At 41.3% G+C, this 22,099-nt stretch overlaps 1 protein-coding gene across 1 annotated transcript in view; it reads right to left on the minus strand.

The window, feature by feature from the left end:
- Positions 1–20,056, minus strand: part of LOC307002757 (uncharacterized protein) — a gene marked incomplete at its 3' end in the record, with an annotated part of 34,262 nt that extends 14,206 nt beyond the window's left edge. Inside the window, exons 1-2 of the mRNA XM_079620669.1 lie at positions 19,709–20,056; positions 1,861–1,970 (exon numbers count right to left, since the gene is read on the minus strand). The remainder of the gene's footprint in view (positions 1–1,860; positions 1,971–19,708) is intronic.
- Positions 20,057–22,099: the final 2,043 nt, after the last annotated feature.

The following is a 22,099-nucleotide window of genomic DNA, read 5'->3' on the forward strand; positions in this document are numbered from 1 at the left end:
CTCTTGCTGTTGTAAAATTAAAGAAGCATCAAGAGTGTTAAAGACAGCTCCATCTTGTGGCAGATCAAATACAGCAGCCAGGAGTGCAGATCCGTAGTTTTATTCATTAAGTACAAATAAAAGCCTGACAATGCTAAATGTTCAGTTTTCTGATGCCCATATTAAAGTGTGGCACTACATTAAATGTAACAATAATACCAACAGTTCTTTGATGCAAGTAAATGGTGCCCTAATTATTTTACTGTGTATAGGCTATGGCTGTTTATAGGCTATATATATATATATTAGGGCTGTCAAAAGATTAATCGTGATTAATCGCATCCAAAATAAAAGTTTGTGTTTACATAATATATGTGTGTGTACTGTGTATAATTATTATGTATAAATACACACACACTCATGTATATATTTAAGAAATAATTGCATTTATATACTGTATATACATTTATATAATTTATAGTATATATAAATATTTTATATACAAGTATAACCAATTTTTCTTAAATATATACATGATTGTGTGTGTTTTTTTATATATCTAAATAATTATACACAGTAAACACACATATATTATGTAAACACAAACTTTTATTTTGGATGCGATTAATCACGATTAATCTTTTGACAGCCCTAATATATATATATTACACACACACACACACACACACACACACACACACACACACACACACACACACACACACACACACACACACACACACACAGTAAATTAACTTCTATTAACCCTTTTTGAGTAGTCTGTGTTCCGACATGCAAAATGAAGTAGGCTATACACGTGACTAGGAATAAAGTGAGGCGTCGTTTATCGTTAATCACGTGTCTCTCTGAAGACAATACGCCCAGCAAACACAGAACGTTGGCACAACGTACCCGACCTTCTAACAACGGTTTAACAACATGGCCAAAAGGTTGCTTTTACTACGTTGTGTGGTGAAGGTTGTTACAGCGTTGTCACAATGTTGACATTAAACCACCGTTCAGGGTCATTGCTTAAGGTTGTGCCGAGGGTGTCTGGACAACCACTGGACTACATAACACATAGTGTCACTCGTCACTCATCACCGTCACTGCCCTGAAGCGGGAAAATCAGCCTTTTAAATTCCAAACACCTGTTGGGCTCATTGTGTTCTCATTCATCATCGAGCAGATACGCAAGTATTGGGTTTAATTTAGCCTCAGCTCAAACACAACCTACAACTTTAATTTAACGTGACTGTAGCCTCACTCGCACTGTTTTAGTTTTTCACTTGATTTGTCCGCCATTTAGTCTCATTCGTTTCTTTGCTCCTCTGGATTTGTGGATGTTTCCCCGGTTATCGGCTGGCTTTCGACTACTGTCTGCCATACAGAAACCAGTTTTGTTCATAAAAATGTTCTGATCTGCCTTTGATTTTTATGTTTTATTTATTATACTTAAAATAAATTTGTATATTTGTTTTAGTTTTTTTCTTTTTTCACAAATGTATGACTTTTGGAAGTGCAATTTGATTACCATATGCCGTTTTAATAAAGTTGAATTAACGGAACCTTCTGTCATTTTTACTCTTCAAAGTGTACACTTGCAGGTGTTGATTATAATAATTAGGCTAATTTACTGATAGCCCAATTAAATATTAATAGGACCTAAGGATAAACAATATTTAAAAAGTAAATAATTATCTAAATAATCACGATTCACTAATTTGACCAGGTGTTCAGGATGTCTCTAATGTGAGTTTCGGTTTAGTTTCAACTACAAGCGTTTTTATGTCGATGCTACAATATTATCCCCACAAGTCCAATTAATACTTAATAAAGCAAACTGTATATTAATATACTCCCACAATTGACAATCCTAACCTTGTTGCAGTCTTGATCAGTCGAAGTTCTTGAGTCTTTGCGTCCTCGTGCACGTTGCGATGAGCTCGACCTTCACGTGTTGAAACAGTGGAACTCTCTGAGACGTAAATCTACCAGAAATGAAGTTAAACAACCGTTACAGGATCTTTCAGTGTGTTATTTGCTCCTCCCTTATTTCCTGATTATCTTCCACACCACGAAAGGCTGATTTGAAACCATTTTGTAAGGAGGTTTTGACAGTGACAGACAGCAAGAAAAGCGAAAAACACTGAAAAAACAAGATAATACTTAATACATAACAAAGAATATCAAAAGTTGGTTACAGGCCCAACTAACACCCTATTTGTCTGCATCATCAAACATTTGAACTCTTTTTATAGATCAAACTTATCTTAAACAAAAAAAGGTGTAGTTTTTCCAAAATGAATGACTGATATCCCAAACACTCTTTTATCACACCACTCAAAACATGTCTGTTGAAAATAACCCGTACAATAATAAAGCGGGTTTGACTTTATAAAAACAAAATCATATAACTATATTATACTGTTTAGCTAAGCTACACAAGCAGGGGTTGACTTATGTGGTCAGGGGCCCCTATATCCTCTTTGTGTTTCCTCTACATTCCTTTAAGGGGTGGACCCACAGTAAGAAAATTACAAACAAAACAAGTGCTTAGAAGCAGCTTTTTAATTATGGTTAAGAAACAACGGCACTACAACCAAAACTAACACCAAGAGAAAAGTGGAAAGAATACCATTAGCCTAACCACAGCCACAAAACAATTACAAAGGAAATATGTAACTATGAACAGCAAAGCAACAGGAATATTATTTGCACGGAACTGTGGAAGAAGTAATGCGGCACGGGTTGATCTTTGGTCGACCAATCGGCGGAAAGGGGCGTTTCATGCCCGTCCCATGTGGAAATTGAATATTCAAGCGGTAAATCCATGTTCTTCCCCTGAATAGGAATAAATGACAACAGGCTGTTGAATTATTAGAAAAATAATGCACACCGAGGTGGTAATGCGGTCACGACGCGCAGGGGCGGACTTTACCATTAGGCAAAGGTCGGCAATTGCCTTGGGCCCCGAGTTACCCAGGGGCCCCCAAAAATGTGTACGTTTTTATTTTATTTTTACACCTTTTACAAATTATATATTTCTAAAACTCCATTTGCGAAAAATGGCATCAAATCATTAGTGTCGCAGACAGGAGGACAGGAGGACAGACAGAGTGAGTTTACAGTAACAGAGTAAAAATGAAGCGAAGCTACCCAAGCGGTGCTGAAAAAAGGAGGAAGCGGGAAGAAAGCAAAAAGTTTTTAGCGAAATTGCCGAAGGTAACTAACTATTTTGTGATGCCCGCTGACAACAACGCTAACGATACAACCACCGTGATCACGACCGTTCACACTGCTGCTGCTAGCGAGGAGGAGCTAACGCTACCCGTTGCTTCCGACAGTGCTGCTAGCCCAGGCTGCTCAAGCGATATTGCTGCTAAAATTACATCAAAGGCAACTTTACAGGATGAGGAGGATCCTTCAACTGCAGGTAATAAAACTTCAGCGTTCACTTCCAGTGACAGTGATAATAATGATGACAACATGATGTTTTATTAACAAGGTTCGGGAGGAACACGTTCTAATGATCAAGCAATCAAGTAACTCCAACCAGCTGTCATCAATCAGTAATCAACAGATCCACTCAATCAGCATGAGTAAAGCCTATAAATATTCACAGTTAACTCACCCTTATTCCTCGACAGTTTTCAGCATCCCTCCACCACCCCATCTCCTCACACTTGCATGGCTATCTTCCTAACCAGAGACGGGGGGAGTACTCTGGGTTCGGGCCCAATTTCCGAGCTCGGAGCCCTCCCCCCGGACAGCACGCCAAATACGCATAACCATTTACTCTCTGATCATTCGTAAGTGTGAACTCGTGAAGTCTATGACGAAAAAGATGACAATTCCAATGAACAACTAATGAGTAACGTTAGTACTAGCAGTCATTCTGACCAATGTGTTACACTTGAACTTGAAGATGACCCAGCACTCTGGCCAAAACATCTCACTGACAAAGAGCGCTGCTCAATAGTGCAGAGAGGCCCAGTTCAGAGCAAGGACAGAATTTATCCTAAAAATCAAGAGGGGCGAAGATTTACAAGCAGCAATTATTACCTGCAAATGAAGAATGGAGAAAAAATAAAGAGGTCCTGGCTCATGTACAGTGAAAAAAATGACTGTGTTATGTGCTTTTGTTGCCGCTTGTTTGGTAACCCAGAAAAGGCCACTCAGCTAAGTGAAGATGGGTTCAATTGCTGGAAAAATCTTTCTGCCCACTTGAGACAGCATGAGAGGTCTGCAGAACACATCACAAACATGGATGCTTGGCGCAATCTTTCACAGAAACTACAAACAAACACAGCTATAGATCAGGTTAACCAGGATCTAATTGCTCTTGAAGTAAACCACTGGAAAGAGATTTTAAGACGACTTATTGCAATTGTAAACCATCTGGCAGAGCACAATCTTGCATTTCGTGGCCAATCAGACAAATTGTTTGAGTCTGGTAATGGAAATTTCCTTGGACAAGTACAATTAATGGCTCAGTTTGACCCAGTGATGCGAGAGCATCTGAGGAGAATTCAGGCAAACCAGCAAAGTGACACCTATTTAAGCAAGCATATCCAAAATGAACTTATTTCCCTTCTGGCAAAATGTACAACTGATGCAATTGTAGAGAGAGTGAAAACAGCCAAATACTATGCAGTCATTATGGACTGCACCCCAGACCTCAGTCACAATGAGCAGATCTCAGTGGTGCTACGAATTGTTAAGTGTGAGTTATCAAAGGGTGTCTCCATCCATGAGCACTTCTGAGTGAGGATTTCTTCAGGCACTTGACACAACAGGAAAAGGCTTATGCGAGACATTTTTAGGCCAACTAGAAACACTAGGATTGGATCTTTGCAACTGTCGAGGCCAGTCTTACGATAACGGGAGCAACATGCAGGGTAAAAAGCAGGGAGTCCAAAAGAGAGTGCTGGAATTAAACGACAAAGCGTTATATGTTCCTTGTGGAAGTCACACACTGAATCTCGTTGTTGGTGATGCAGCCAAGTCCTCTGTGACGTCCATCAGCTTTGTTGGGCTGTTACAGCGACTTTACACTCTTTTCAGCTCCTCAGTTCAACGTTGGACCATTCTCAAAGAGCACGTCAAGAATTTGACACTTAAAGCATTGTCGACAACCAGGTGGGAGTGCAGAGTTGAAGCTGTGAAAGCTGTTCGCTACCAGCTGCCTGAAATCATGAAGGCATTAACTGCTCTAAAGGAGTACGCCGCAGAGAAACGAGATGCAGATGTTGTCTCAACAGCTGAACGCATCTGCAAGGAGCTGCAGAGATGGCCTTTTGTGGTAAGTACCATAGTGTGGTACAATGTGTTGTTCCAGATAAACAAAGTGAGTAAGATCCTTCAGAGCCCCAAAGTTTCAGTTGAGACAGTGAGGGAAGAAATCAGGGCGGTGAAAGAATTCCTTCAGGAATTTCGCAGTCATGGATTTCAGTCTGCGAAAACAGATGCCAGGGAGATAGCAGAGAAGCTTGAGCTGGAGATGAGCTGGCCTGAGGTGCGTCAGAGAAGAAAAACCAAACAGTTTGAGTATGAGGGAACAGAGCACATTCAGTCAACTGCAGAAGAGCTCTTCAAAAGAGATTTTGTTCTACCTCTAATAGATACAGCTCTTGTCACAGTAGAGAACAGATTTTCCAACATGTAAATCTTCTATGAGCTTTATGGATTTCTCTACTCAGTCGACATAATGAGAAGCACTGAGAAGGAAGGGAAGCTGGATGAATGCTGCCACAGATTAGAGCAGAGGGTGGATGACATTGATGCAGAAGATCTGAAGCTTGAGGTAAAGGGTGCAGTTAGGTCATTCCCACCACATGTCTCATCACCATTTGAGATGCTGGACTATATATATAAAGAGAATTTACTTGACATATATCCAAATTTGAGTATAGCTTTCAGACTCCTCCTCACTCTCCCTGTTACAGTAGCTTTCAAAACGTACCTCAGATCAACTATGTCACAGGACAGGCTGTCTGCTCTAGCTGTTCTCTCCATCGACCAGGAAGTCAGGAGGTCACTGGATATTGAATCAGTGATAGCAAGATTTGCTGAGGCCAAAGCTCGCAAGGTCAGATTCTAGCGCTTTAGACATGACAATACAGACACTCACTCTCACACACACAGAAACTCTCACACAGACACTCACTCACACACTCACTCACTCACACACTCACTCACAGACACTCTCACACACACACACACACACACACACACACAGACACTCTCACACAGACACTCTCACACAGACACTCTCACACAGACACTCACACAGACACACACACACACAGACACTCTCACACAGACAGACACTCTCACACAGACACTCTCACACAGACACTCTCACACAGACACTCACACAGACACACACACACACAGACACTCTCACACAGACAGACACTCTCACACAGACACTCTCACACAGACACTCTCACACAGACACTCTCACACAGACACTCTCACACAGACACTCTCACACAGACACTCTCACACACACACACACACACACAGACACTCTCACACAGACACTCTCACACAGACACTCTCACACACACACACACTCTCTCACAGACACTCTCACACACACACACACACACACACACACACAGACACTCTCACACAGACACTCTCACACAGACACTCTCACACAGACACTCTCACACAGACACTCTCACACACACACACACTCTCACACAGACACTCTCACACAGACACTCTCACACAGACACTCTCACACACACACACACTCTCTCACAGACACTCTCACACACACACACTCTCACACAGACACTCTCACACAGACACTCTCACACAGACAGACACTCTCACACAGACACTCTCACACAGACACTCTCACACAGACACTCTCACACAGACACTCTCACACAGACAGACACTCTCACACAGACACTCTCACACAGACACTCTCACACAGACACTCTCACACAGACACACACACACACACACACACACACACACACACACACACACACACACACACACACACACACAGACAGACAGACAGACAGACAGACAGACAGACAGACAGACAGACAGACAGACAGACACTCACACACACAGAGATCAGCCCAAGATTCTTCATTTGTTACTCACCCATTAAAGCTGAGTTAATTAGTAAGAGAAAGCCAAAGAAACTCAATGTACATAAATACATTCAAGAGAGAGGAAGAGAATACAAAGACATAGAAGAAAGGTGAGATGAAGAAGAGCAAGACGGACACATACAAATAGAAAAGGGAGAAGGAGAAAGACAAACACCAAAGGGAGAAGAAGAAAAAGACAGATGCAAAAACAGAGACTAGGGAAATGAAGAAATGGTCAGAAAAAAGGGAGAGCAGGAGAAAGTCAGTGAAAGAAAAAAGGTAAACATTTTAAACGGTAAGTTATTTTTATTAAAATTATGTGTCCATAATTGATCACTTATTGTCTTGTGTGTTTCTTCTCACTTTAGTAACACAAGACAGAAGTCTACAAACAACATGTAGCAGCAAGCAGATCCATATAGGAGATACTATCAGAGAGCCAACCAAGGCAAATGACAACCAATGGCAGCTCTTCCCTGTAAATAGACAATACATATTATTGTACAGAGAAAATTGTATGTAAATAAAATTTTACAATGGATGCATTTGTTAAACAGAATGTTGTTCTGTGTTTTTTTCTTCTTCTTCTTTTCTTACAGATGCAACTCCAGATGTCTAGAAATCATTGCTGTGTGAAGACTGCTGAAGAGAAGTTACAAGTAGGGCTTTCTTAGAAAAATAAGGATTGACAAAAGGGGGGAAACAAGAGATGTAGAGGGCCCCATACCTGTGTTTGCCTTGGGCCCCAAAATGACTAAATCCGCCCCTGACGACGAGAAGCGGAGTTACACCTCGGGTAGGGCTGTAAACGATTAATTGCGATTAATCGAATCCAATTCATTCGATTAATCGAAAAGTTTGTGTTTACATAATATATGTGTGTGCATTGTGTATAATTATTTTGTATATATAAATACACACACATGCATGTATATATTCAACGCCATCTCACGACCAATTCGTACAAATTTGTACGAGTGATTAAAAGGTGGCTAATTCGTACGAATTTGTACGACCTCACTCGTACGAATTTGTACGATTTGTCTAAACCCACGTGATGGGTAGGTTTGGGGGTGGGGTCAGGGGTAGGTCATTCGTATGAATTCATACGATTTTGGCAAATCGTAAAATATGTACGATTTAGCAAAAAACTATTCATACGAGTGAGGTCGTATGAATTGGTACGAATTAGCCACCTCGTAAAATTCGTACGAATTGCCGTGAGATCGGGTTGATATATTTGAGAAATATTTGCATTTATACACTGTATATATATTTTTATAAGATTTATATTATATATAAATAGACCTATTTTATATATAAATAAAAAAAAAATCTTAAATATATACACGCATGTGTGTGTATTTATATATACAAAATAATTATACACAACACACACACATATATTATGTAAACACAAACTTTCATTTTGGATTCGATTAATCGCGATTAATCGTTTACAGCTCTAACCTCGGGTGTGCATTATTTTTCTAATAACTCAACAGCCTGTCGTCAATTATTCCGCTTATACTACAGTTACCAGACCTCGAAACTTTGTTCAGATGATGTATTTCAACACGTTTGTAAAGTTTTTGTCATCAAATATATTCTTGTGTTTTTATTTTGTGTTTTGCAAACTTGTCTGCATATTATTAAAATAGTCTTTACATTTATACAAAAGAACACAAAAACACACTGGTGTAATGTATTTATAAATATCGTTCCTTAGTTTTTTTGGTATATCCATGCCTTCTACACCAGTGTGTTTTTGAGTTCACTTGTTTACAAAAAGATTACATAAGAATGATAACATACTAAACTGATAAGATGTAGGCCTAATTTGTATGATTAATGGTTAGTCATTATTATCACTTAATTTGACCAACTTTCTAAAGCATTGCTAGAGAAAACAACTGTTAATGCATCTGAAGTTTAACATTTATGATAACCTTTGATAAAGTAAAGGTTGTGTATCAAAAATATTATCAGTATAAAGCAACATTCAAAGCATGCAACATACAACTCCAAGTTCTTATGTTGTCTTGAGCTATCAGCCTATAAGTTAAAGACTATTTTAATAATATGCAGACAACTTTGCAAAACACAATAATATATTTTTGAATATTTATTTAAACCGTAATCATACACATTTAAAAAGCTTAATCTCAGCCATTCATGAGAAACGAACAGTTCTATATAATGGAATGTCAACAACAACTAATCTGGGAGAAATTAGGAGAAATATGCCTTAATTGTCGGTCTCCCAACGCTTCCTACAGGATCAGGTCTGTAATAGTTCAGGTAAACTCAGAGTATTGAGAAACACATGCTACAAAACGATGAATTATTTATAAAATAGATATGAGTAGTTTAAGCTTAACTTCTTATTACCTGTTTCACGAGTTCACACTTACGAATGATCAGAGAGTAAATGGTTATGCGTATTTGGCATGCTGTCCGGGGGAGGGCTCCGAGCTCGGAAATTGGGCCCGAACCAAGAGTACTCCCCCATCTCTGGTTAGGAAGATAGCCATGCAAGTGTGAGGAGATGGGGTGGTGGAGGGATGCTGAAAAATGTCGAGGAATAAGGGTGAGTTGACTGTGAATATTTATGGGTTTTACTCATGCTGATTGAGTGGATCTGTTGATTACTGATTGATGACAGCTGGTTGGAGTTACTTGATTGCTTGATCATTAGAACGTGTTCCTCCCAAACCTTGTTAATAAAACATTTCACGAGTTCACACTTACGAATGATCAGAGAGTAAAGGTTTATGCGTATTTGGCGTGCTGTCCGGGGGAGGGCTCCGAGCTCGGAAATTGGGCCCGAACCCAGAGTACTCCCCAAAAAGCTAAGTGAGCAAAGGACAGCCGTCAGCTTAAAGACCCCCCGAAAAGAGCGTAGAGATTGGCGGGCTGGCATTTCAAGGAAGATCCTGGTTGTTTGGCCAGGAGAGCTCTCGCAGCGTCCGACGGGGGTTCAATATGTAAAGTCTTGGGCGGGTAAGTTCAGCTGGCCTGTGGGAAGGCAAGTATGGATGTTCGAACGGGAGGGTTCTTGTGGCAATTGTCCCGGTATCGGAACGGGTAAGCCTCGCCAGTCGGAAAAGAGAAAAACGCAAATGCTTGACTGGAAGAGTTTGCTGCGTCCACTGGGTGATTAATACTCGCTGGACAGAGAAAGAGGAGACGAAGTCGCCTGGCCTGAGGAACTCTTGTTGTGTCCGCTGGGAGATCAATACTCGCTGGACAGAGGAGGAGGAGACATATGCTCGACCGGGAAGGCTCTCGCTGTGTCCGCTGGGAGATCAATACTCGCTGGACGGAGAAAGAGGAGACAAGTTTGACTGGAGAGGCTCTCACTGTGTCCGCTGGGAGATCAATACTCGCTGGACGGAGAAAGAGAAGACCTAGATGCTCGACGTACAGGGCAATACTCACTATATATCTTTTTTTTTTTTTTTTATCCAATAAGGGTTTGGTGGGCTTTTTTAATGTGGAATCGGTTGTTTCTGATGTAGCTTTGGAAGGCGTCTGAGGACCATCTTCCAAGGGCTTGGATCTGCTGCTGGGAGAGGCCTTTTTGAGCTGCTGAGGTTGCTGCCCCGATGCGGAAGGAATGGCTGGAGAAATTCTCTGCCGGGATGCCTGATTGTTGGAGAATGGATTTGAGGTGCTTTTGGAACCAAAAGCGTGTCACAGGTTTATTGGAATCGTCCACGAAGAGGGGTTCGAGATGGGATTTAGCCTGAGAGTTTCTCAGTTGGAGGTATGCCAGCATGGTTTGGTATGGTTGAATTGGTGATGAAAGGTTGAAAATGTATATAAAATTGGTTTGGTCTGTTTTGCTTTGTTTTATCAAAAAGGAGATTGTCTCACTGTCAAGTACTGATAGGTCTGAGATGCTTGGGTGGACTTTTGGGTCAAATCGGGAAGTGATAGCCAGTTCCGAGCATCTGAGAAAAACAAAAAAGGCTAAAATAAACATGGCATCGAGTGTGCGAGAGGTGTTGAGGGATTGGTAGCCTGTGCGCAGGGTATAAATACATTTAGTGAGAATATCTAACGTGATGGGATGTCTTGTGTCCGGGCGGGTGGGCTGGGAACGTTGGATGCCTTTAATTAGGAGGGAGGTTTGAGAATTATTTATTTCCGGGGAGGGGGTGCCATGTATCAATTTGTGAAAAAATTGGATGCCGCTCAGGTAGCCTTTGATGGACCCAACTTGGAGGCCCTTAACGCTGTTAAGGTAAGAGATGAAGGAGGTTATTGAAAGGAGAGAAAAATTGGGGAATGGTGTGTTGTAGGAAAAGTGGAAAGTTTTAAAACATTTCCATGCGGTCACGTAGGATTGGAGAGTTCTGGAAGAAACTGCTTGAAGAATGGTGTCGAGCGATGTGTCGAGGAGGGATTTTAACGAGTGGGTTACGGGAATATTAATTCCGAATAGTGAGGTACTGGAGTTGGGAATTTGTCCGCCTCTGGAGCTAGCGTCCTGAATTTCTGAAACATAAATCGAGACAGAGAGTCAGCGATTTGATTTTTTGACCCGGGGATATGTTTAGCGATTAAAATAAATTGATCACACGCTGAAATCCAGATTAGACGTCTTAAAAGTGGCATCAGTGCGGGTGAGTGGGAACGGCCTTTATTAATGCATTGGACTGTAGCTTCATTGTCGCAATGCACTAAGATACTGCTAGCAGTCCATTCCTTTCCCCACAGGAAGGCTGCTACTACGAGAGGGTAAAGCTCGAAGAGTGCGGACGACTGTAGAGTGTCCTGAATTTGGGGGGGCCATGGAGACGCGAACCAGCGTCCTTGGCAAAACCCCCCAAAGCCGACTGAGGGGGCTGCATCTGTAAATAGCTGGATGTCAATGGGGGATGAAATTAGGTTCTTATAGAAAAAAGATAGGCCGTTCCACTGATTAAGGAATGTTATCCATAGCCTGAGTTCGTCTCGGCACGCTGCTGTTAGGGAAATACGATCCTCTAGCGCGTGCACTGAAGATGCGAGAGAGAGGAGATGCGAAATGAAAGGGCGTCCTTGTGGAATGATGCGCATGGCGAAGTTTAGGTGGCCGAGCAGGGATAGGAGTTCGCGTTTGGAACACTTTGAATGGTCTACAAGGGTAGATGAGATGAGGATTATTCTATAATTTTTTTCCTTGTGCAGGGAGGCCTGGTATTTATATGAATCTAAGTTAATGCCGAGGAACTCGATGGATGTGGCGAGACCCATGGTTTTTTCTTGGGCGATGGGGATTCCAAGCTCGGAAAAAACTCTTTGAACTGTGAGAATATGAGCGGCTGGAATGGCACTGGAAGGTGAAATGATTAGAAAATCGTCTAGCAGGTGAATGAGCTGAGGAATTGCGTAGTTGTTTGACAAGATCCAGCAAACAGCTTCGGATAGCATGTCAAAATTTTTGGGGCTGCTTTTGCATCCAAAAGTTAAACGAACGGCAAAATAGAATTTCCCTTGCCAGCGCACTCCGAATAAGTGCCATGAATCAGGGTGGATGGGCATCACTTTGAAAGCTGAGGTGATGTCAATTTTTGCGAGCCAAGCGCCCCGACCCACGATTTTTATTAGGTCGACTGCGTGATCTACGTCATGGTATTTGAGAGAAAATTCGTCAAGTGGGATCAGGCTGTTAATGCTTGGGAAAAATGAATTATGCGGAGCTGACAGATCAACTATGAGACGTTTCTTACCTGAAAACTTTCTCGTAGCCACGCCAATGGGGCTGATGCGAAAATTTTTAAATGGAGGATCGTCAAAAGGGCCAATCATAAAGCCTGAATCGACTTCTTTTTTGATCAGGTCATCTACTACGTCGGGCTCGGCGAGAGCCGATTGGAGATTATCGCAGATGACGTTTTGGGAAAGCGGGCAAACCACTCCAGGTTTAAAACCATGTTGGAGGCCGGAAAGCAGATATTCAGTGAAGTCGGAGTCCGGGTGGTGAGATAGTTGGATAGCAAGGCGAGAAATATTCACGGGAGTCGATAAATAATTTTTTAATTTTTTATTGACATCTTTAAACACAGGGCATACGGGACGGGCATGAGCGCCGCCGCAGAAACTGCATATGTGCAGGTATCGACAACGCTGCCTGGTGCACTTGCCGGTGTTAAAATTATTGCAAGGCTGTTTGCTATCCGTAGAAGCTCTGGAGCGTAAATCGGCATCGTGGGGATTTGCGTTGATGGTTGCCGGTCTTGGTACATAACTGGTGGATTTAACTGGTGCTGTGTTTGAGCAGGGGGGAATGGAGGGGTTAACTTGTGGGCATGATATGGTGGAATAAGCTACTGACCTGCAGACCGCGCAAGAAATGTTCCTGCAGCCAAGGAATACTCTGCTGTGAAGGTCGGTGTCGAGTGCTCCCCAGTAAGGGCACTGGTTCCACTGGGAAACTCTAACGGCGCACTTTGCTGAGAAGAGTTTGTGGTAGGTATAAAAGTGCCCTCCCCCATAAGACAACGCGAGCTCGGCTATGAGCGCTAAATAGTCGTTCAGTTCGCGCCGCCTATGAGGGAATGCTGAACAAATAACTTCAGTGAAATGGCTGAAAGCGATAGAGAATTCAGAAAACGAAAGTAAACGTGATGAATGCATGTTTTGATTTTTTAAAGTCACTGAAAAATCCCCGCAGTCCAACTGGCGGTTAGAATCGGACACTGGAAGCAGAGAAAGTAAATGTGAAAGGTCTATGTCTGCACCTGCCAGGATCTGTGCTCGGATGTTGTGGGCCACTGGCGGAGGCTCCAGAGCGACGGCGTTTTGTGGGACAGGCATCGGTGTAGCTGTAAAAAGAGAATAGTTAGAGTTTGCGTTTAGAAGAGAGCTAAAAGGGAGAGAAGCCGGGGCTGCAACTATCGGCGGAGGCAGCCTCACGCTTAAATCGGCCTGTGGGGCTTGGGGAGGGAAATTGAAAGAAACATGAGGGGGAAAAGGAGGATATGAATGAGAAGTGTGAGCCTGAGTTACAAGCGGAGGCAGCCTCGCGCTTGCTTGAGCTGCAGACCAATGAAAAGGGGAGGAGTTAGCAGTAGTCGCGGGAAGATGACTGAAAGGCTGGGCCTGCGCCGCTAGCGGAGGCAGCCTCACGCTAGCGTCTGCTACGGGAGCCGGAGGCCACTGCAGAGGAAATAAGTTGGAAATAGCGGAAGGAAGAAGCTGGGAGGCTGAGGGTGGGCCTGCGGGCCCAGCTGTGTAAGGCGCTACGGCAGGAAGCGCCGCGGTGAAAAGCTGAGCTGAGGCGGGAGGTGAGTGAGGGCTCGCAGCGGTAGCATCTGGGGCGCGGCCCAGGCTCGCTGAAGGCCTGGTACTGCGGGCTGATGCACGCTGAAAACCGGATCTTAAATGAGGAGGTGACGGCGTCTGGCGAGGCGGATTCGGGGCCTCCCGGGTTTTTCTCAGCCTGCTGGCCGCCGTGGAAGCTGGGGTGGATTTGGGAGAGAGATTGGATGAATGCAAGGTGACGTACAGATTGTACAATTGCGCTTTGTTCATCCTGCGGGAAGGCTGAATATCAGAATTTATCAGCGCTTGTCTCAGACTCATGACTGTCCACTTTCCAATGGGTGGAATCGTGGGTACGGCCGAATGGTAGGAGGATGCCGGGGAGAAAGCTGGAGTCCTCGCTGGTGGAGGTGAGGGCAGGCCTCGGCGTCTTGGCGTGCGGGGGGTTGCTTGTGCAGACCGGCGCCCGCGAGATGAAGCCTGGGGCTCGGAGGCGGTAACAGGCGTAGAAGAAGTGGTCCTAGAGCCGGCTGATGGCGGCGGAGGAACCGGAGAGCGGTTGAGTTCGTCATCGTGCGGAGAACGTTGCATTTGAGACATCGTTTGCAGAACGGAGAACCAAATGCTGAAAACTGTCGAGGAATAAGGGTGAGTTGACTGTGAATATTTATGGGTTTTACTCATGCTGATTGAGTGGATCTGTTGATTACTGATTGATGACAGCTGGTTGGAGTGACTTGATTGCTTGATCATTAGAACGTGTTCCTCCCAAACCTTGTTAATAAAACATCATTTGAAATAAATAATCCATAAAACAAACAAAACACGATCTGAAGCGCTCACGCTAATTTCTGTTCCACTCGCTTGCATTGGTCGCTCCGCGATGGTCTTGTGAATATTCATGGTAGCTCCACCCATTGGAACCAAATGTTTTCAGGAACAGAATATATTGTAACACTTGTTCATGTATTCGTATTGAACCGAATCGATATGGGCATCACGGTTTGGTGCATGAATTTACACGGAGAATACACGGTATAAAAATAAATAAAACTCGCATGCAAATTAATTAATGTAATGCAGAACTACTGTTAGATAAGCGGGTTATTTAGGGACAGCTAATCTGTAGCCCCGCCTTAAGACTGCGCGCGCGCCTCCCTAAATGGACGAGGCATTTATACTTCGCACTCGCCTCGCCGGTGTACTATTCTATGAAACCACAGGGTGCGACTCGGTGTAATTTTACTCTAAACCAGCGATCCCCAACCTTTTTTGCAAAACGGACCGGTTTAATATCAGACAATATTTTCATGGACCGGCCATTAAGGTGTGGTGGATAAATACAACAAAATACAACAAAATAAAATGATACGACCAGCATAAAAACTGGGGTATTGAAGCGTGTGTCCGCGCTATTCTCAGACATGCCTGCTCGCGGTGTTCGATATCAACAAAAGCCGGTCGCGGGGGTGCCGCACTCGCCATCTTTCCGTTCACTTTTGCTATTTAACCAGAACGAATAAGACTAGTGCAATCACGTGTGGTGTTTGTCAACGCGCCTTTGGAGAGAAGTGAAAGTGACAGCTCGGCTAGTATCAGTGTATCGATACTTCGGAAAATTAGTAATGGTACCGTTCAGATATTTCAGCATTGATATTTATCGAAATATCTATATTTTTGACAACACTAGTTCAGACTCAGATAATAAATAAAACGGAAATAATGTAGGCTATGTTATTTATTCTTTCTGTGCGGCCCGGTACCAAATGACCCACGGACCGGTACTGGTCCGCGGCCTGGGGGTTGGGGACCATTGCTCTAAACCATCAGGAATCAGCGGCAAGAAGAAGTAAGGTACACTCGTGAATGTTTATTTTACTACAACACTTTAGTACACCAAAACCACACTACAAAAGAATCGTGTAAAGCAGTAAACCAGATTATTCCCTGAGACATTAGAAGAAAAAAAATGGATATGAGAACGTAACCTACAACTAAATTAACGTTATCTTACATAATTTCAAAACATTTGCCCACACACAAATGCAATGACAACATTTTTGCCGCGTGCTCCTTCGCGCTCGCGATAAATAAGAGATGCTGTATTTTCAGTTTTATAGCTGATCGTCTTATTTTGTTTACATCTTACTTTACACACTTCAGGACAGGCTGTCAGCTAGCTCAGGGGAGAGACTGTGGTACAGACTGAGACATGCACAATAAAAATAATTGCCTTATGCATTTTTGTTTTGCTTTTCCCTCCATTGTACCGAACTCGTACCGAACCGTGATGTCTGAACCGAGGTATGAACCGAACCGTGACTTCTGTGTACCGTTCCACCCCTACTGTAGACATTGTGACGTCACACAGTCAGACAGCTCGATTTGAGATAGGGGAAAACATATAAGGAGATTAAAAAAAAACTGGATGGATTTGTATCATTATGATGGTTGTGTACAGGCACTGCCATCTCACATTTCAGTACAATCAACTTGTAAAAGTGCATGTACCATTATATGGCCCCTTTAAATTAAATGTATCTCATAAGATCAGGTGGGTGTGCAGAAAACATAATTCTTACTGGTGAGTTTATACTTTTAAAGTCCCACTGAAGTGCCTTGAAACGTGCAGCTGTGTTTGATGCGTTGACAGGAAGTGAAGGCGGGACATATTGAATGGCTCCTCCCCCTTTTCAAATAGCCAATAGGGTTCAGTTTACCTCACAGACTGCAAGTCGTGATTGACAGCGCCGAGGAAGTGAATCCGAGCCAACAGACTATCGATGACAAGGACGAAAATAAAATGAACCAACCGTCTTTGGAGTCAGACCGTATCAGTTTGAGCCAAGTAACGTAACGGGGCGGGACGGGACGCTTTACATTCTAGAGAGCATTTGATTGGACAGAAGATGTGATGAGAAGCTGAAGTCTGCGGTGACGTCATAAAAATCCCTGATCCATTTTAGCAGAAGTGAGAGACTATAAGTTTTGAATGTTTATCTCCTAAAAGCAAATTTTGCCATTGTTTTGGAGCACACCAGCTTATTCATAACCTTAATGCTAACATATTCATACCAATAGCTGAAAAAATTACGTTTTGATTTCAGAGGGCCTTTAGTTAAATGTATTTTGTCTTAGTTTAATACCTTATGAAGATTTACATTTAGATCTACATTTCAAATATTTTAGATATTTTTTCTATAAATCAAGGCTGTTATATATGTCATTAAGACGTAAACCAGACTGGGATTCCACTAGCACACACACTTTGTCTTTGTAAGCTCATTAATGAATATTATATTTCTCACACTTGCATTTCTCTTCACTACATGAGAGAAATGTTCCAAAACTGGCATAAAGTTGGTTTGATGTTCGATATTCGCAAAATTAGGAAGCGTCTATAAAGTTACAAACGTTTCTAACTTCAATAGCATTTAAAGATAATGACTTACAGTAATTAAATAATCTGTAAAGTGTTCATGTAGTGTCAGCTATGATGCACACGTTTTATATTTTTTATATTTAATAAAGTAAACGGTCAAATCATGAAAATGAAAATCATCAAAAATTGCCATGTATTTCCGTATGGATCATACACAAAATATACAATAATTTAAAGCTCAATCGCATTTAAAGATAATGTCTTTGGCAAGGCAAGGCAAGGCAAGTTTATTTATATAGCACATTTCATACACAGTGGTAATTCAAAGTGCTTTACATAGAAGAAATTAAAATAATTACATAAATAATAAAAGAAATAAGAATAATTAAAACAGTTTAGAAAATAAAATACAGTGCAAACAGTCGGACGAACAGTGGCACAGTGCTCATTCAGTAAATGCAAAGCTAAACAGTGGTAATTCAAAGTGCTTTACATAGAAGAAATTAAAATAATCAAAAGAAATAAGAATAATTAAAACCGTGTCTGAGATGGAAGTGACTGAGCAGGTTTGCGGTGCCACTGGACCTACAATCCAGGGACGTCCTCTGCTGGGGTGGTGTCTTACACCAGTATTGCCCAGTGGTGTCCCCCACAGAGCACGTTTCACTTTTGCTGTTTTAAACAAACTGCGAACCTTTATACTCTCCATAGTATAGCTAATCTTCACTCGCCTTGTCGGAGTGAAGCTCTCCCGTTCCCCTTCAAAATCTCTTCCAATCAGACAGCCCCAAAAATGAATTAAATCTTCCTGAATAGTTTGGAAAATAAAATAATAAAATACAGTGCAAACAGTTGGACGTGTTTTACCTCAACCGGTATCTTTCTTTTAAAAGGATCTTCTTACGACTTCCATGTATCAACTTTCTTTTCTCTTTCATTTACTTGCACATTATTTTCACTTTCCTTAGCCCTGCATTCACATTCTTAGTTCTTTCTCAGACGAAAACTTTAATATCGTCATTCAAATACTGTTCTACAGTGCTCATTCAGTAAATGCAAAGCTAAACAGATGTGTTTTGAGTCTGGATTTGAATGTGGCTACTGTAGGAGCACACCTGATCTCTTCTTCTATGAATTATATTGATAAAACATGAGGAAAAAGGTGAATAAAGACAGAGTCAATGTTCAGAAATGATTAATTATTATTTTTTGACAATGCAGTGTTTGTTGACAAACTCAAAAATTATTTATTTTTAATTATTAAAAAATGCATTTTTTTAGATGAAAAAGTTGATTGTATTTTATTGAGAAAATATTTTATTATTGTATATATTTTTTTATTAGATCAGATATCATTTTAATCTGTCATATGGTCATGTTATAATGTACATCTCCTAGGGGGCATGTTGTCACAGTTCACTTCCATTCTTTCAGAGTAAATCAAGAATAAAGTAGCTATACATTGCATTAATGAAACAAAACAACATAATTGAACTAGACATGTGAAATTCAGGGACAAAATAAATACTCTGAACCGTAAGTGAATTTACACAAACTGAGAAAGTCCAAAAGTGTTAGGTTGTGCCCCGCTCTCTCCTATATGTTTACATGTGATTTTACAGTTATATAAATACATAAAATCTAAAAGGAGTGCATCCTACCTGACACCTACATGCACACTTTACACTTGATTGTATGACTGAAAAGTTATTATTTCCAAATGCTATTGCAGTTAGAGACATGTAGCCTAGGTTATGTAGCCAATATCGTATGTAACTTTTTAGACGCTCCCTATATTTGCGAATGCCGACCGCCAAACGCAAAGCAAACTTTATACCAGTTAATCTCTAAAAGCGGTTGTCTGTGTTCTTTAATGTAGTTTACAGCTTCACAGAATAGAAAACATGAGAGTGCTTGTGGGACAATAAAGTGAAACCATAACTGTTTAAGATATGTACCACTCACTCACCGTACAAGACTACCAGGATCCCCGAGAGAAAAACAAGCTTCTTGATTTCGCCGTCGAGTTCCGCGAACCCTGCTTTAGTAAACACGATCTTGCGGAGGAGGAATCCGAGCCGCACATTAAACCGAGCAACTGAGTTTTACTCACTGTTCTTGATTATTTTATAGAACTTGAAGATGAATCCGTCGTGCAGAACTTAAAACCGAAAGTAAAAGTGTCTAGTTTCCCGATTGTTTTAATGACGGTTCTTCTTTTGTTCACTTCACATCCATCCATCACAACAGTGTTTTCCGTGTCCGGACAGCTTTAAAGTATCCAGCTCTTTCATAACGAGTTTACATTATGGGAAGTACTTTCGGTTTGAGGCAGGGGCGGATCTAGGGGGTGGCCAGGGGTGGCCGTGGCCACCCTTTGCCTAAGCTTGGCCACCCCTTTGGCCACCCCTCTCACAACTGCTGTTTCTGTCTCTTTTTTTATTGTCAAGAATTACGTTTTTTAAACGCAGAACCGTCTCTTTAAGACCACAAAAAAAACTTTAAAAAACGCGCACTCCAACTACACCTCAGCGCCAGCGCAAGTCAAACGAGTGCGGAAATGTGCAGGTGCCGAACGAGCTTCAGCAGAACAACAGACAGTGATATACGCATAGTAAATATAGAGTCAATGTTTCTCAACTGGTTTGCAAGACCGTCGCTAGTGTGCAGTCAAAGAAACAACAAGCGTAAATCTTTGTTTTTCTGATGCCACTTTTATTTTGACTTCTGTCAGATGCTGAGAAAAGCGGCGCGCGTTGTCCTACATCAGTTGGCTATCTTCGGTAAGATGAGATGTTGTCAGGCCAAATTTCAGTAAAACTAACTTTCCTGTCCTGTCAGCCGTTGTACTGTGCTCGCTGTGCGCAAATGCGGCGTGTTTTGACGTCAATTGACTCGTGAAATAATCAAAAAGGCGATTAAAGCTGTGTCAAAACTGCATGCATGCATCATGTATTTGGGTCAAAATCACCATAAAGTGCCTTTGAGACCTCACAATTTCCTAAATAAAAATCTGAGATTTTCCATTTAACTTAATATGTGTTGTATTAAGGAGACCTTAGGCTGTTAGAAATGCATATTGGTCAAGCTCCATCACTTTTTTATAAATTAACTGCAAGCTGACAATATACGGGCAAACCATAACATAGGTCCACCCTGTCATGGACAAATTCAAAGTAGAATAAATACATTTTCATTGCTTAGGGATTATAAAATGTAGATCTACAGAAAGATAATGTGTCCCTTTCCCAGCAAAACATTTTAGTTAATGGTAAAAGTTTTTTGATAATAATGAAATTACTGCCTAAATATGTATTGGTGACAGGGTGGACACAGGCTTGGTGACAGGGTGGACAATGACAGGGTGGACATTTTTGGCTAAAGTTAGCATTTAATTAGCACATGGTGTACATGCAGTTAGCAAAGTCATTCACTGTTGAAGCTGACTGTGCACTGCTTAAAATATATATTTTGAATTTCTGAAAAGTTTTTATATTAATTAATATTTCACAATGACAGGGTGGACATGTTAAGCTTGACAACACGCAACTACAAACACAATATGATGAAAATTAGGAAATATAAGTGTAGATACTTATTGTGTGTGCAGCAGATGTTTTAACCTCCACTGAAGAAAGACCAAATGGGGGAGGGGGGTCACTGAGAACATCAGTTGGTTTATTAAAGGGGCGTTAACCCCATAATGACAGGGTGGACGCCAATTTCAGGGACACATGCAAAATGCTTAATATTATTATGAAAATAAAATAGAAATAATCAAAATGACTTGTTTTATTAAATAACTTGTTGAGGACAATACGTACATTCAAAAAGTGTTTTAATTTTATGTCATTTAACCACTTTTTACACTCACTGAAGTTAGCTGAGCAGCATGTGGGACATTACAAAATCACATATATCCAATCAAAGAAAATGGTATAAAATCAGAAAAACACATTTCAAGAGACTTATCATTGTACTTGTATGTGTGTAAATGTTTGGCCACTTATAATAATACCTCAGAATTTCATTATTTTGCATTATGTTCATGATGACTGAATGATTCTGATGAGGACACCAAAGGCACTTTATAGTGATATTGACTCATTTGTCATGTGTCACATCTGTCTGTAATAATAATAATAATCTGCTATGTGAGATCACAATATAAGGCACAAACTGATGTCATTTTTAAATGTAGCCTACAAATAAATGTGAGCACTGTGCATTTGTACTAGCTGGCGTTAATTTTTAAAGAGGACAAAAATGGATAATTTTTAAACCCATAATATAACTAATTTTACATTCTGGCATTTATGTGCTGTTGACTTCTGCGTTGTTCACATTCTTGCACATGAGG

The sequence above is a fragment of the Phoxinus phoxinus genome (assembly GCF_949152265.1).
Source record: "Phoxinus phoxinus genome assembly, chromosome: 1".
In the NCBI taxonomy this organism is placed as follows: Eukaryota; Metazoa; Chordata; class Actinopteri; order Cypriniformes; family Leuciscidae; genus Phoxinus; species Phoxinus phoxinus.